This window comes from Gymnogyps californianus, chromosome 13 (assembly GCF_018139145.2).
Source record: "Gymnogyps californianus isolate 813 chromosome 13, ASM1813914v2, whole genome shotgun sequence".
Taxonomy (NCBI): Eukaryota; Metazoa; Chordata; class Aves; order Accipitriformes; family Cathartidae; genus Gymnogyps; species Gymnogyps californianus.
Window position 1 is genome coordinate 22,195,352 of NC_059483.1, and position 14,765 is coordinate 22,210,116.

General features: G+C 36.7%; 1 protein-coding gene across 1 annotated transcript in view; it reads left to right on the plus strand.

Moving 5' to 3' along the window:
• Positions 1-1,332: 1,332 nt before the first annotated feature.
• The window catches only part of PPARG (peroxisome proliferator activated receptor gamma), an 82,248-nt gene continuing 68,815 nt past the window's right edge, over positions 1,333-14,765 (plus strand). The window contains exon 1 of the mRNA XM_050904747.1: positions 1,333-1,338. The gene's annotated coding sequence lies outside the window, so the exon portion shown is untranslated. The remainder of the gene's footprint in view (positions 1,339-14,765) is intronic.

Here is a 14,765-nt window from a genome sequence, read left to right on the forward strand (position 1 = left end):
AGTATCATCTTTCCTTAATCAAGCTGATCCCAGAAAGTAAAAGAAACAGCATTGCTGGTCCTCGTCTCATTGGTAACAAAACATTACTTAGTCACATACAGAAATTGCTTAGTTATAATGATACAATCTGATATTATGTACGACATTAGAGAAGTGACTGAAAATGGAGAATTTGTTCTTTTATAGTGCTTGTATTTACACTCAGTTACAGCTCAAATAATTTCTGCTACAATTAAAAACAGATTATTGTGGCAAACAGCACAAAATTAAGACTTTTAACTAGTGTTAAGAATTAAATACACATCAAAACATTAGAATAGTGTTCCACATTTTAGAAGTACTTTTGCTGTGGATTTCTGTGCATAAGCCACCTTGCAATTCCATGGCAAAAGACTTAAATTTCCTTAGATATGTGCCCCTTGCAGCCTCTCAAGTTTTAAAACTTTATTCTTAGAGACTGGGACTAGAAAACAAAAATGTGATTTGTACACACTGGGTTAGGTCTGAGGAATCAACAGTTCTTTACCAAAGCTATTGAAATAAGAGGTGTGTCTGTGATTACCAAAGAGATCTTCCGGTGATAAAAGAAGAATTGCATCAGCTTTTGGCTCAGAGTCTCAGAGTGACTCAGCAATTCAGAAGAATGTGTTTCCATTTTCTTTCCGGTTGGAAGACGGTGAACCTTCACTAATACTTTCTCTTAAAATGCCATGAAACAGGCAAAATGGGGATGTTAGATTTCTCAGAAATAGCTTGACAGCCTTTATTCAGAGTAGAATAAGAGCCATACAAAGTTCACTGATAGCACTGTAGCACATGCTTTCTTTGCAGTAGTAGCAGGAAATTTGTTTAAACAGCTCAGCAGCTGTTCCCTAGTGAGTTACCGGCTCATTTCTGCAAGTTAGTACAACACATAGCACAGGAAATTCTAATTTGGAATTAAAATTTAATTGTGAGAGCAAACATTCCTGGTAATTCTGGCGATTAATTAGTCCTTTTTTTCTGTGATTTGGGCGCTCTCAAACCAGAATTTTGTCCATTCTGTAGAAGTTCAAAGAGAAAAAGAACATCTCAGGAAATTCTCATTAATCAGTAGTCTATATTTTGGGTACTACACTAAAGTACCATGATTATCAAAATTAACTATGCAAAATATCTTTTTCTTATTATCTGCTCATATTGCCATTAGTCAGAGATGGAATACTGAATTATATTGACCATTGGTTTGTCCCAGCAGGACAGTTCTCGTGGTCTTTCTCTTCTTCCCTCTAAGTAATGAGTTTGCACCCATTACGTTAAGCCAGCCCAGGTTAAAGTTAATGTGGCAGGATTGCCAAAGTTGCTTCTGAAACAGGATTGTAACTGTGCAAGTTACTTGTGAAAGATGCATGCTTATGTTCCTTTCCTCACAAGAAAGACTTGTGAAAACTGAGTAAATCTACCTGGATATTTGATTTTAGTCTGCACGGAATCAGTCAGTTTGGGTTAGAAATAGTAGAATCAGGAAAATTTATACCTGTTCCTGGAGACTTCTGCTGATTGTTTGGCATGTCATTGAGTGCTGGAGTTAACGTCCAACTGCGGGCAGTTTATACTTGTGTCTGGCCTTTTATCTACATTTCTGCCTCGCCACTCAGCATCAGCTGAGGTTGGCACCTCTACTCTCAAAACTACAGCACCCTCTGACTAAAACTCAGACCATCACACCTTACTTTCCATTCTGTCCCTGCTTTCTAATATTTAAATCCCTTCCTTGACCACTGACAGGAAGCAATTACAATCTGTGCATACTTTAACAAGATATCACAAGACCTTAACTGACTAAATTTCATCATCAGACAATGACAGACCAAACATTTCCTTTGGGCTATGCTACATTTAAAAAGTGGTCTTCAAGAACTGGAAAAATCTAAAAGCTACATTTCCAGTTAGCCTCGTTCTTAGAAAAGGACTCTGAAAAGAACCCTAACAATTACAAACATATGGGGATAAAATTGACACAGACAAGAAAAAAAACCATTCATTTAAATCAATCAATCATTGTCAAATGTTATACTGTGTTCCAGAAAGTCTGTTCATTGTCCTGAAAAAAGAACTTGCATATTCTAGGTTATATTCATGAAGTCTGAAAGGAACTTTAAAAACAATTTTTGAAGTCTGCCATTTCCTTTGCATCAAGTTCAATAACTCTGAAATAGGCAATGAAATAATGATGAAGTCAAGACTAACTTTTGTGCCCGATTTGCACAATACAGTTCTAAAATACAATCTGTCATCTAATCTAGAAAAGTATCTTAATGCCAGCTGTGGTTTTCAGCAACATGCCCTTTTGAATCAGCATCGAAAGTGATTTAACAGCACAACTGATCAAAACCCCCAGTTACTTAGCTTCTGACACACACAAAAAAGGCTAAGTGATTTTCTGCTTATTTAGCTGATTTTGCTGCAACAGTGTTGACAGTTGTTTTACAATAATTAAACTAATTTATGTCATTTTTGTAGGAGTCGGTCACTTTCTTGGAACAGACTGGGCTTTGAGGAGACTGGTTTTCTATGTGAAATATTGGCACCCAATCTGCTACGGTAAGCATACCCACACCAAAAGGAGTGCAATGCGTTTACAAGCCAATTACACTTACTTTAATATCAATGAAGGCTAAAAATCAGGTGTGTACTATAAGGAGGATTCAAGCCAGAAAAGGCCATAACTTTGCAAAATTGATTATTACCCAGCACGAGGATCATTTACATTTTAAAGAAATGGAAGTGTGGGTTAGTATGCGTATCAGTATTTCACAAGGTATATTCTTAATGGAGGAAATACTTGTTTCCCAAATGCAAATGCTGTGTTCCATAATTTTCAAGACACCAATAAAAATTTCAGGGCTAAAGAGGAGTAGAAACATGCTGCTTAAAAAATCAGAAGCCTCCCTTCTGTCCGAAGCACCAGCTATCTTCTCAGAGTTATTTTGCCAAAAAATCCTGAAAAGCAGGTAACTGCCAGCTATGACCAATTATGCTGCCTTACAGGAAAAGTGGCAATGAAATGAACAGCATACCAGAATACTAATATACTTGTTCCATTGTGAAAGATAAACCACAGCGACCAAACGTTGGTCAACGGAGATCAAGAGGCTATAGGACCCTTCCAAGACAACACACTGAAGAGCAATAGGTGAGCTGTTCCATAGGTGAGCGAGTCTTTCATGCTTCTGGGGGAGGAAGAGGATTTTCCCAAAAGCAGAGTAAATTAAAAAACCAAAAAATATCAGTATGAGATGCTCAGGAAATATTTTTCAACCTTACATATGTATATTTGTTTACTAGTTCTGTGCCTCTTACTCCAAAGACTTGCTTTTCAATTACCAAGAGAGAGGACAGTTCACATCAGCCTCTTGCTTCACAATGCACACCATATATGGAATTCATATGTGATTGGACTCAGTGACCTGTATTATTTCTTACTCTGAGCTTATAAGCTTTTGTAACAGTGTACAGAAAACGTATGCCAAAACTCACTTCGACATAAAAGGCCTATCCTCTCTCTTCTCTCAGCAGGTTGGGTGAGAGTGGATTTTCCAAGTCTGTTGCTGTCTTCTCACTAGAGATACTCTGTAGCTGTTCTTTGGCTGTTGGCTTCCTGATATTAATATAATTACCACATATTTTGGAAGGAAAAAACCTCACAGTGAAAATTTCTGTAAAGATACTGAATATTATCAAAAACAAAATCAAAAAGAGGGAAAATTAGTAGGATACATTAATTAACTTGTCTGCTATCTTATCCCTTCTGCAACACACAGAGATCCTGAAAGTAGTACTGCTTATGTAGTGAACTAATGATTTGTCATTCAGTGACTGTTTCAGTCATTACACTGTTGGCTGAGCTGCTGTTAATACAATGTTCACATGTTGGAAGTTCCTTGCTTTTACATTAATCACTAAAACTAAGGCATTATACCAGTTCAACAACTGCCGCCACACCCAGTTCCACCAACGTCAGAAAAACACGATACCATTTGTCTGATGCAAACACTTAGGAAATCACTTATTGATTTTGTAAGATGGCTACTAACTAATCTCAGTTCATTTGTAACTATTCATAAGAGTTCTACACCTTTACACCTATGTCTTGAATTTGAACTTATATTGTCTGATAGAGTGGCTGCTTATTATTATGCCAAAATGTAAAATATTAAAGAAAAGACCAATAAATGCTTTTTAGAAGATCAACACTGTGGATACATGAAACAAATCTCAATAAGGCAGCTTTCAGTTCTCTTTTAGTTTTAAAATAAAGCTTCCTCTGTCTTAATACCACAACACATTTTGAGACACTGCTATTAAATCTATTTACTAAGTTCAGTTTCAATCTTGAAAGCTGAAGCTGTTCATCAATTTGGAAGGAGGGACATGTCTACCATGACATTCATTCCTGAATAACTAAGAAAAAAAGATTGTCCCCAAGTGTCTTCTACCTAGAAATAAATATTTCGCATGCTTTCCAGCAGGGGGCAATGGCATGTGTAATTGCTTAATCACATGCCATGAACCCTATACTTGGCAGCAGATAGGGGAGTCACTCCTCACCGAGTAGTGGAAGTGTACACTTCTCGATCGGACAAATTCTACTGCCCATAGCCATAAGGAAATTTGAGGTTATTACTAAATGTGGTACAGCAACAAACATGTATTAGTTTTTGTTCCAAACTACTTATATGGCAGTTAGAGAGTCCCAATGCTATTACAACTGAAAGCATGATAAAATTTAAATACATTTAATCATTTCCTCATTTTTACTCTTTGTTAAACTCGGCTTGGGCAGCATTAGCTTGGAAACTTCTGCCTCCAGACAATAAGAAATCATATGAAAAGGGTTTGCAAAAAGAGGAAATAATATGAGTAACAGAGAGACAGTGGGCTACAAATAACTGAATGACCTACAAAAATACAGTCAAATCATGTCCTGTATTTTACCTATGATAGCAAAATCCTTTTGAAAATTAATGCATGATTTTAAAAGCCTGGTGTAAAGGAAAAACCTTAGATAGCGCTCTAAAAAAAAAACCAAAAAAAGAAAAAAACACCCCTACAATTAAAATTTTCATGTCAAGTTCTTTGGCTGAATATATGCACACACTACATTTCACTTTCTTTTTTATTGCAGCTGCAGGAAGGAGGCTTTTGGGGTTGTTCCTCTGGCCCCAACCCAAGTGCACACACACACAACCTCATTGCCAATTTCCCCCAGTTGACAATAGGGAGATGGGAGGGAAATGAGGGAACAGAAAAAGAAGAGAAACAGGGCTTGGTTTTTTTCCACCCATGGGCTCTGAAACAGATCTTGGCTACACTACCTATAGGAAAGATACAATTGCAATTAAAGTCATAACATTATAGCATCCCAGTTAAAAAAACAAAACACATTTTCATAATTTTTTACCCTGTACTTTTGTATATAGATTCTGTAATCCCTACTTTAAAAGGGTAAACACCTTCAACATTGAGCCTTGTGTTAGAAGAGTAACTCACCCTTGGGATGCAAGACAATTCGGACAGTATATGCCAGATCAGTCCTGGGATTATCTTACACATAAAAAAAAATATTCCTGCCAACAGTGTCACATTGTGCTGATTTATTTTCTGTGTGTTTTCAAATGCCACTGCAGCACCGTTCATTAGGGACTGGGCTTAAAAAGAGAATACCTCAGTAATGCACATTTCTTATTTTAACTGAAGATCCAGATTTGGGTTCTTTTGGGCATGTAGAGCTTAAATGTCATTATATGCTTTCCTCTCCCTTTTAAAACTGAAATATAGCTGCATACATATAGCAATAAAATAGTTTCATCTCCCATGTGTCTTAAAAAGAACAGCACAATCCAGCAAATCCCACCACTAATGTAGAAAGTGTTAAGAAAAAACTGGTTTGCTCTGTCCTGAAGAACTAAAATGCTTTTCTTTTGTACTTCAATATACACTGGGTTGTCAGAAAACTCGTATCAAATTTATAGCACAAAACAGCAACTGTGTTTAAAGCCACCAACGCTTACTGCCATCCACGAATAAAGAATAAAATAGTAGGATCCATTTCTGCATTTTTCCCCGAAAGTTCATATAAAGAAATTAAGCTATAAATGTTTGATTTCAAACTCCGGTATTCCTTCCCCTCCTCCTTCAAACAGGAGTAAAAATGATCATCAGAAGCTGAAAAGCAGTTTGATCTTTGTTACATTGGGACTATGGAATCTAAGCCACTATTTTACAAGGCATTGTAATTGTTTGTACTTGCAAAACTGGATTAAGAAATCACTGCTATTCTTAAAACACATTTATCACATACATACAAAAGTCAGCATATTTCTACTTAGAGCGGAGCCTTCAGCCAACCAGAGTGAATTCCCGTGTACCGCCCACGCTCATTCTCTCATCCTCCCCTTCCCCAGAGCAATCGCTGCATCTGGCCAGTATAACGTGAAAAAGTTTCCAACATGCCTTACCAGGGTACACCTGCCCTATGGATGACCCATGTATATCTCACCTATACTCTTATTGATGTTGTCGCAATTTCCAGCACCCTCAGTGTAATTACTGAAACACAGACATTAGAAGTTCTGAATAAAGAAGGTGAGATTATGGAAAGATTTAGACATGTTTAAGGCACAAGCCCTATTTTATTTCAAAGGCATTGGGAATTAAAGCAGTGGCACTGAAGTCCTTCTCAGGGTAGCTGAGATGAGGAAAAAAGGAGGCTACAGTATGGGGATTTCATCAGACCTCTAGAAGTTATAAGTTTGGGGCTTTACTGAACTTTTCAAAGTTTTATGAAACATTTTTTCCTGTTATTTAAATCCATTTGTTCTTTGGTTGAAGCTTAATTTAAAAAACATGTCTTTTGAGTTGAGTGGAAGTCTGACTAATTCTGTTGTAAATGCTGCTGAAGATGAACAAAACTAACACTATAATTGAAAAAAAAAAAAAGAAAAAGTCTCATGCATACACAACAGCCATAATCAGGCTAGTGCCTGAGTTATGAGACTACAGCTCTCATTTTTGGTAGCCGACTCAACATCAGCACCCACGCTGCTAAAATCTGTACCAGTCTATAAGGAAATCTTAATGACTGGGAAACCAGAAGCTGAAGTTTCTCTACTCATCTATTTTCTCTTCCTATTTCTTCCTTTATTCTATGTCTGCCTCTTCTGTTTCCCTTTCCCAATAAAGTATCCTCATTTAGATTTTATCCTTCCAGCTCTTTACTGATACACTCTCCCTTACGGTATAAACCAAAGAGCATTCACAGTCCTTTAGCACCATTACCTCTGCCATGTTGCTTCTAAAAGGAGTTATGGTTGGTCTCCAGGCCCAACCTCAGTGGCAGGTATACCATTCTTTCTCCACTCTCCAGGGAAGATGAGAAAAAAGCAGCATGGATATCCTCCTTCCTTCTTACCTCAACCCCTCTGTCCTTCTCCCATACAAGAAAAAAATTCTTGGGAACTAGGTCAAGTAGCAGCCTACCTGATGAGGAGTAGTCGTCCTGTACATTCTGGTTCATTCTCTGACTGTTCCTATGCTTCCAGAAGCATCTCATGGGTACTTATGATCTCATAGCCTATTTTTCGTATTAAAATTTCTCTTAATGATATTAAATAAGCAGTTGCAATACACTGCCTATAAACAAGATGTCCTATTATTTTTCATAGGCACTCACGGCATCCTCTATTTCAAATTGCATTTCTTGCTATCTATGGTCTATAGCAGGTTGAGAATTACGAGATGTCCATAGTTTCCTTTCTCCTTAAATGTTTGAATTCCATCCTCCTTTCCTCTATCCTCTATATGCAATCTTCTTTAACAAGAAAAGTCATTCTAGACTCCCCTTGTCTAAGAAAAATGCATTTTCTCAAAGGAAACTTCATTTGAGCTACTGGAGTCAAAAGATATTGTTATGCCCTTCTTGCTGGCTAAGAATGCTGCTTAGCCTTACCTATATTCTACCACTGCCAAAGAAGGAAGTCTATTTTTTTTTCTTCTTGGCAACTCTCTTGGAGGTATGCTATTGTGTTCTAAGAGTACTCGTTCTCAAAGGCTATTGTGAAAACTGTAGTAAACAGAACTCTCAGCATCAGGATACAAGAAACAGGATCCAAGGCTGAAACTATTTGCCAAGAGTGGATGTGACCGCTGCCCCATTCAATCCTGGATGGTACAACAGTTCATCTTAGCTGCTAGATATAGCACATTCTGTAATGAGGAGGACAAAGGTGGCAATTACTGAGAAACCATGTTGCTGGAGAAAACAGCATCAGGATGTAAAAAAAATTTCCTTTCCATCAGGCAACTAAACAACGGATCTCAATTACAGATAGTAGGCTATAGTCTCAATTTGTATCGGCATATTTCCACGTACTGTTGTGGAGCTCCATGATTACGACAACTGAGTTGATGACAACTGAGAATTTGGCCCACAGATTGAAATTGAAACACTCAGAGTATTTCAATTAGCTTCTCTGCTGTTTGGCAGAATATGTGATGTCAGACGTGCCAAATGGTTCACATTTATATAAAACTAGAGAAGAACCAGAAAGTGGTAAATCTAAACATTTAGGAAGCTAAGATTAAATACAGAATTTCACAGACTTAAACTATAAAGCAGAAGTAGTATTGCATAGGGAATAAAATACTGTGAACAGCTATGAAGGCATTGATGTTCTTTCATTTAGATTATGGAAGGAATGAAGGAAATGTACAGGGAAAAAAAACCACCTGATGATAAATCTTATGTTAAGAGAAAGATTACATGGATTTCACTATTCATTAGATTATTTACCATAGTGGAAAGAATGCATCAAAGCAACTCCAGACAAAGGCAAATAACTGCTTGATACTACCAGTCTTCAAAATTCAGGCACATAAAGACAGATATTGTGGATGTTAAAGACAGAAAAGATTATTATCTGATTTGATCTCCCACATAATACGAAGACATAGAAACCTCCCCAGAAATTGCTCTATCAAGCCTTTAACTAACTCTTGATAATCAACCGTATCTTCTAGAGATATATTAAAACTTGTAGGCTCTGAGTAGTAATACACCACTTTCTAGATGACTTGTTTCAATTATATTCTTAATCTGAATCTGTCATTGAAATCGTAAGTATTACATCTTCTACCAGTTTCTTCTACCATCTTTCTCCAGTTTCCACTGCTAGAAGAACCCTCCCTGCATAGACAGTTACTGAGTTAATTGACCTTTACCTTCTATAGGTTGGTCCAAGTCCCTGACGTCTACAAGTTGTAACAATGCTGTAAAGTGTAGTGCAACTCTCTTACTTTCTTCTAGTACAGCTTCCCACACACTATTACACTTAAGTTGTATCAATAGTCCTCCAATGGTCTTTGCAATGTAGAAGCCCATTTAAATTGTTAAGTAATTCAGAAAACATTACCTATTTTTACTAATATTCCATCACTTCTTATCTCATTGGTAAATGGATTCTTTGGTGTTGTTGAAATCAAACATAATGATGCTCCTTGCCATGTCTGTAAATCCATTCTGGCACATACAGCCAAAATAGGATCCTACATCAATCAAAAACTTTTGGTAATGCAAAGTTTCTGTGCAGAAAGATGTCAGGACCTTTTCTCAGTCTTAACATTTTATCATGAGCCACCAACAAAGAAGCCAGGCAGAAATACCTGGCACACAGTTACCCAGGGAGAAAAGATAAAAGAACACCTCATTGTCCACAGAAAAGGAGAAGATTCAGGGAAAAGTCATCCATAAGGAGGACAAGTTGAGGGTCATTTTCAGGCACAAATTAACACTTGAGCAAAGCAAGTGTGTATAGAACATCTTTTAGAACTTAATATCTTTATAAAAGCTACTTCTCTCACCTCATGACTTTGCCACTTTCTAGCATCTTCCTCTCCCTCACAGTTAGGAAGCATGTGCTTAGAAGTCCAAGCAAAAGCTGTCACTCACAGTTTCCATTTTTGAAGGTGGTTTTTTCTGTACAAGAGGTATGTTTTAGTTTTTAGTAGGAATGGGTATTTCTGTCTGCTTACTAACTTTCATCCATGCAACTATAGTTGCATTAGGAGTCTGAAACAGCTTTTCAGAGTTGGGAAACAAAGTTGCAGACAATAACCGGGTTTTTTCCTTCAGTTCACAAATGCCTATTTTCCATAATGGACCGCAGACCACTAACCAAAACAAAGAGCTGGGGCAAAGCACCCCCTCAGAGACTACCCATAGTTATGAGAAAAGGAGCAAGAGATTATATTCTGCTCATCTTACTGTCAGATATAACTTGAAGTCTTGATTCCTGCAGTCATTGACACACACATACGAATAACTACATTAATGTGAGTTGTTCCATGGTAGTGACATGTAAACATGTGTGGGATTGTGGTCTAAGTCCTAGTACTACAGTGCTACTTTTAAAATTGACAAAGAATACACAAGATCTTTGGTGACACAGAAAACTTCCTCAGCTTTTGTATCATTCAGAATACAGCTCTATCCTTCAGCTCTATCCTTTAAGGAAGTCCATAAACAGGTCAAATCACCTCACTGGTTTAAGCAGCTAAAATAACATTAAAAAGTAATGATTTAGGGAAACATTTTTATTCACTTATATTCCAGGAATAACTAAAGCCACTTTGTAAAAGGAATTTCCCAAATTCCACTTTGAGCAGAGGACATTCTGGAAACTACCACTATGGCAATGCTTTAAAAATTACTCACAGCCTAATTAACATCTGCTTTAAGAGTTTAAGTTATTACAGGGTCATTTATCTTCACAAAGAATCTTGTACACAATTGAGCAGATTTTTAATGTTTAACGTTTCTGCCCATAAACTACCAGTGAAAGACATTCACCTAAGGGAACACGATAGGTAATTCAGGTCTAAGTTTCTCTTCAACATGTCTCGCTAATGCCAGTTTTTCTAATCACAGGATAGGTAACATCATATATGAAAGAAATGCAGTCCTTTTTAGAAAGCTCAAAGCAGACTTAAAAAATTTAGCACCAAAAGAGAAAACAACAACAACAACAAAATTGCAAACAAACAAACTTTTAAAACTGGAGATTCTATAGCTGGAAAAACTATTCTCCAAAAGGTCTGATGTCAGTGGTTTTAAAGGCACATTATTAGGAAATAAACCTAGAAACATACATGTCTTGGAAAGGTCCTCTCTAAAACACAGCTTTCCCCACCTGCAGTCTGTCTTCTCTGAAACATCGCTGGCTAGAAGGTGATTAATCAAAGTGTAGCTATCCTTCTTCCACCAACTGCTGTCCTAATTTTTTAGGGGAATTATTCCTCTGAATTTCATTTCCCACTGTTAGATTGGCCAGTTTCTTACTAGGAGAAATGGGATGTTCGGGAACATATATCACAGGATGCACCATTCAGGCATGGAAGAAAGTTCCAGGACTCAAGAAGATTCATTTCCCTCAGCTCAGGCAAACTGCAGCCTGCAGCATGTACATAGGTGTCTTTCTATTGTGTCTCTAGGACTCAGAAAGTATAGGCTTTTCTAAGGGATGATTTGAAAGTTAAGAGGAGATCTGTGTTTAAATACAAGTAGAATGCAGACCTAGGAAGTCAACCCTTCTTTAATTTTGGTTTTGCTTAATGTTTTTTATTATGTGAATCAATCTAAACACTCTGGAAAGTCTTTTTAATCATGATTCTGACAGTTATTTTACTTTTGGTTTGATGTTTGGGATTTTTGTTGTTGTTAGTGTTGTGCCCTACATAATAAGCATAAATTTCTAGATTAAGAAAGTACTTAACTAGTTTGTGTTAGTCTGTAATCACTTTTAGTGGCATTTAGCAATGGTTGAGAACAGAAAAGGTGTCTAATCGAAACAACAGAGAGAATCAGCAGGGGAAAGAGACAACTGGTTCTCGTTAATGCCCTTTTTTCTAAAAGATGCGTTTTGAAGCATACACCTGGAATCATTGCTGCAAAGTACCCAGGAGAGATCAAAAAGCCCTCCTAGTTCCTTGCTTCCCCAAGCACAAAAAGAAAATCAAGACAGTGATTCAGTTAATGTAATAATGAGGTCAGAAGAACACAGAAAATCTGCTCCTTGTTATAAGAAACCTCAGAAAGCCTTCTTTTCTTTTGTCTGTGACCCCACCCCTACCATACACACAATTTATCAACTACATTAGAAAATTTCCCTCCTTTCCCTTTTCTCACTCTCCCATCAGGAAGCCAACTTGCCGAGGGCTCCAGCCAGACCCCCTGGGACCCCAGCTGCGCACTTGCAGATCACGATACACTCTTTCCTTTTTTGGACATTGGGTGAAGTTCTTTGCTACTGCACAGCAAAAGGGGATGCTAATTCAGGCAGAGCATGCATTGGACCAAATTCTGATCTCAGACACCCACACAATTCCTGTTGTAAGTCACATGTGTGCACATTTCTGACAGCAGGACATGCCCACTTGTGCTTTGTCTTAATGCATCAGCAAGAGTGATGTGGCTGCCTTTTTAATAGAAACAAAAGTGTAAAGAAATGATTTTTAAAAGCTTGGGGGCGTAGGCAGACTGATAATGTTTCTCCAACTGAAACCCAACGGTTAAAAGAAGACAGTTAAGCAAACCAAAGATACTAAATCAATTTTAGCCCTTTCTCACTTAAAAGGGGTTTTAAAAGACTGGCTTACATCCAGGGCAACTCTCTACTTTTAATATGGGTTGAGGGACGTATTTCAATTTGAAATTAGTTATGGGGAAGTTTTATAATTTATTTAAATGGTCATATGGAAGAGCTTCAGCACCAGCTCAACTGTTGTTACTTAAGCTTAAGGGTGATAGATAATTGTCATATGGGAAAGCAGTACAGTGTAAAAGTGCAAAGTAAAAGTGTAGCTGGAAGTCAACACTACTCAAAATGTTGAGAAGGAATATCTATAAAATGGTTTTATACCTGTGAAGGAATACACAAATATGGTCTGATAAATAACTTTACCAGATCTTCTAGAAACATGAATATAAAATATTTAGATAATCATTCTTAAAAGACAGAAAGATAATACATTCAGGAAGAGGTGAATTTAACATTTGGCTTTGCTGTCATACCCTCAGATCTCATAGCACGTTGGCTTATTTTCTTTTCCATATTCCTAGTTTCACCTGGCTAATAGAAATAATTATTTATTTTCCCAATTTAAGTGGATTCAGAGTGTTAGAGAAGCAAATTAACATAACTGGGAAATAAGATATACTGCTGTCTGTTTCAAAAAATACTGCCAGTAATAGAAATGCATATATTTTTACAAGGACTGTTTCTCAAAAATACAAACATTAATTTAAAGAAAGGTTTCAGAACATTTAAAAAACTGAGCTGCTAAACGGGTCAGACCATAAGAGATCACATAATACAATTTAAAAAATGGGCACATTATATAACAAAAGAGCTGAGGTAAAAACCTGTACAAATGGAGCTGAGGTTTCCAACCAAAAAAAATCAAATAAATTAAAAAAGGTACACTCATGAATAAAGAACTCCAGACAAAAAGAGACTGGAGCTGTGTAATGAGTAAACAGGAAACTGGAGACAGAAAAGATAGAATGGAAGGAGTTTGCTGCCATATGTGAGAGCAGTTACCCTAAATCACTTCTTTGTTCTGAGCTAAGATTAGCAGTTTTAATAACTTAATTCTGAGGAACAGGCTAAATTCTTAAAACCAATAACATCTTTTCCCATTTTTAGTAATCTTCTGGACATGTATCTAGAGACAAAAGTCATTTTGCTATCTTTTTTTCTCCCGATAATCACAATGAAAATTAAAATCTTACAATACTCCTCCTCTGCATCTAGCATTACAATATGGAATATTAAATTTGAAATTTTGCTTTTCACACCTTGGGCATTTGTTGTTATGCTTTCACTCCATTATATACTACTGTAATTTAGATGAGAAGTTGTTCTACCGTGCCGCAAAAATGTCCTTGAAGAACAAAGCTGTCCAAGTCACAGTCTACAAACAAGCCATTTTTTCCCAATAAGCTTTTTTGTTGCAACTTCCATATTCTCTCAATAGTAATCCATCTATCTCTAGGATTGAATTTATCAGAGCTATTCCCCAGTGAGTTGAAACTTTTGTGGTCTATCTGGAAGAAGTAGCTGTAAAATTTTTTCACTCACATTTAAAACGATGTTTTGCTCACTCTGTGTTCATCTGAAGCAGGTGTAAATGACTATTGAAAAAACAAATTGTGGAAAACCAGCTGTTACTGAAAACGTAACTTCAGTTGTGACCCAGTTTGTACTGTTGTACTCTAAGAAGAGAGGCTACGATAAGAAAATCCTGCTTTTTGATACACTTTATTATCTGTATGTTACTATATGTTATCCTTAAAAAATTTGGTTTTTCAGTGATTTATAAGTTGAATTATCTATGATACCTATTTAGAGCAAAAAAAATTAGCAGAGTCTAACTTCACACAACACAAACTATTTTTTATATGTGGATACTTTGTAACTAAGCATATTTGAGCTGGAATAAATGAAATACAAAATAAATTTCAATTATAATTTCCCAATTTAATCAGATTTTCTGTCCTACCATTTTACCCCTATTTTTTATACTTTGGTAATCTAGTACTACTTCAGGTTCAACTGCTGGACCAAAGAACTGTACATAGTACAATGAAAGGTCCACAGAGACAAACACACACATAAAGGGCTGATCCAGCCCAAATGTCGGAAATTTTCAAATGAAAGTAGGAGAGT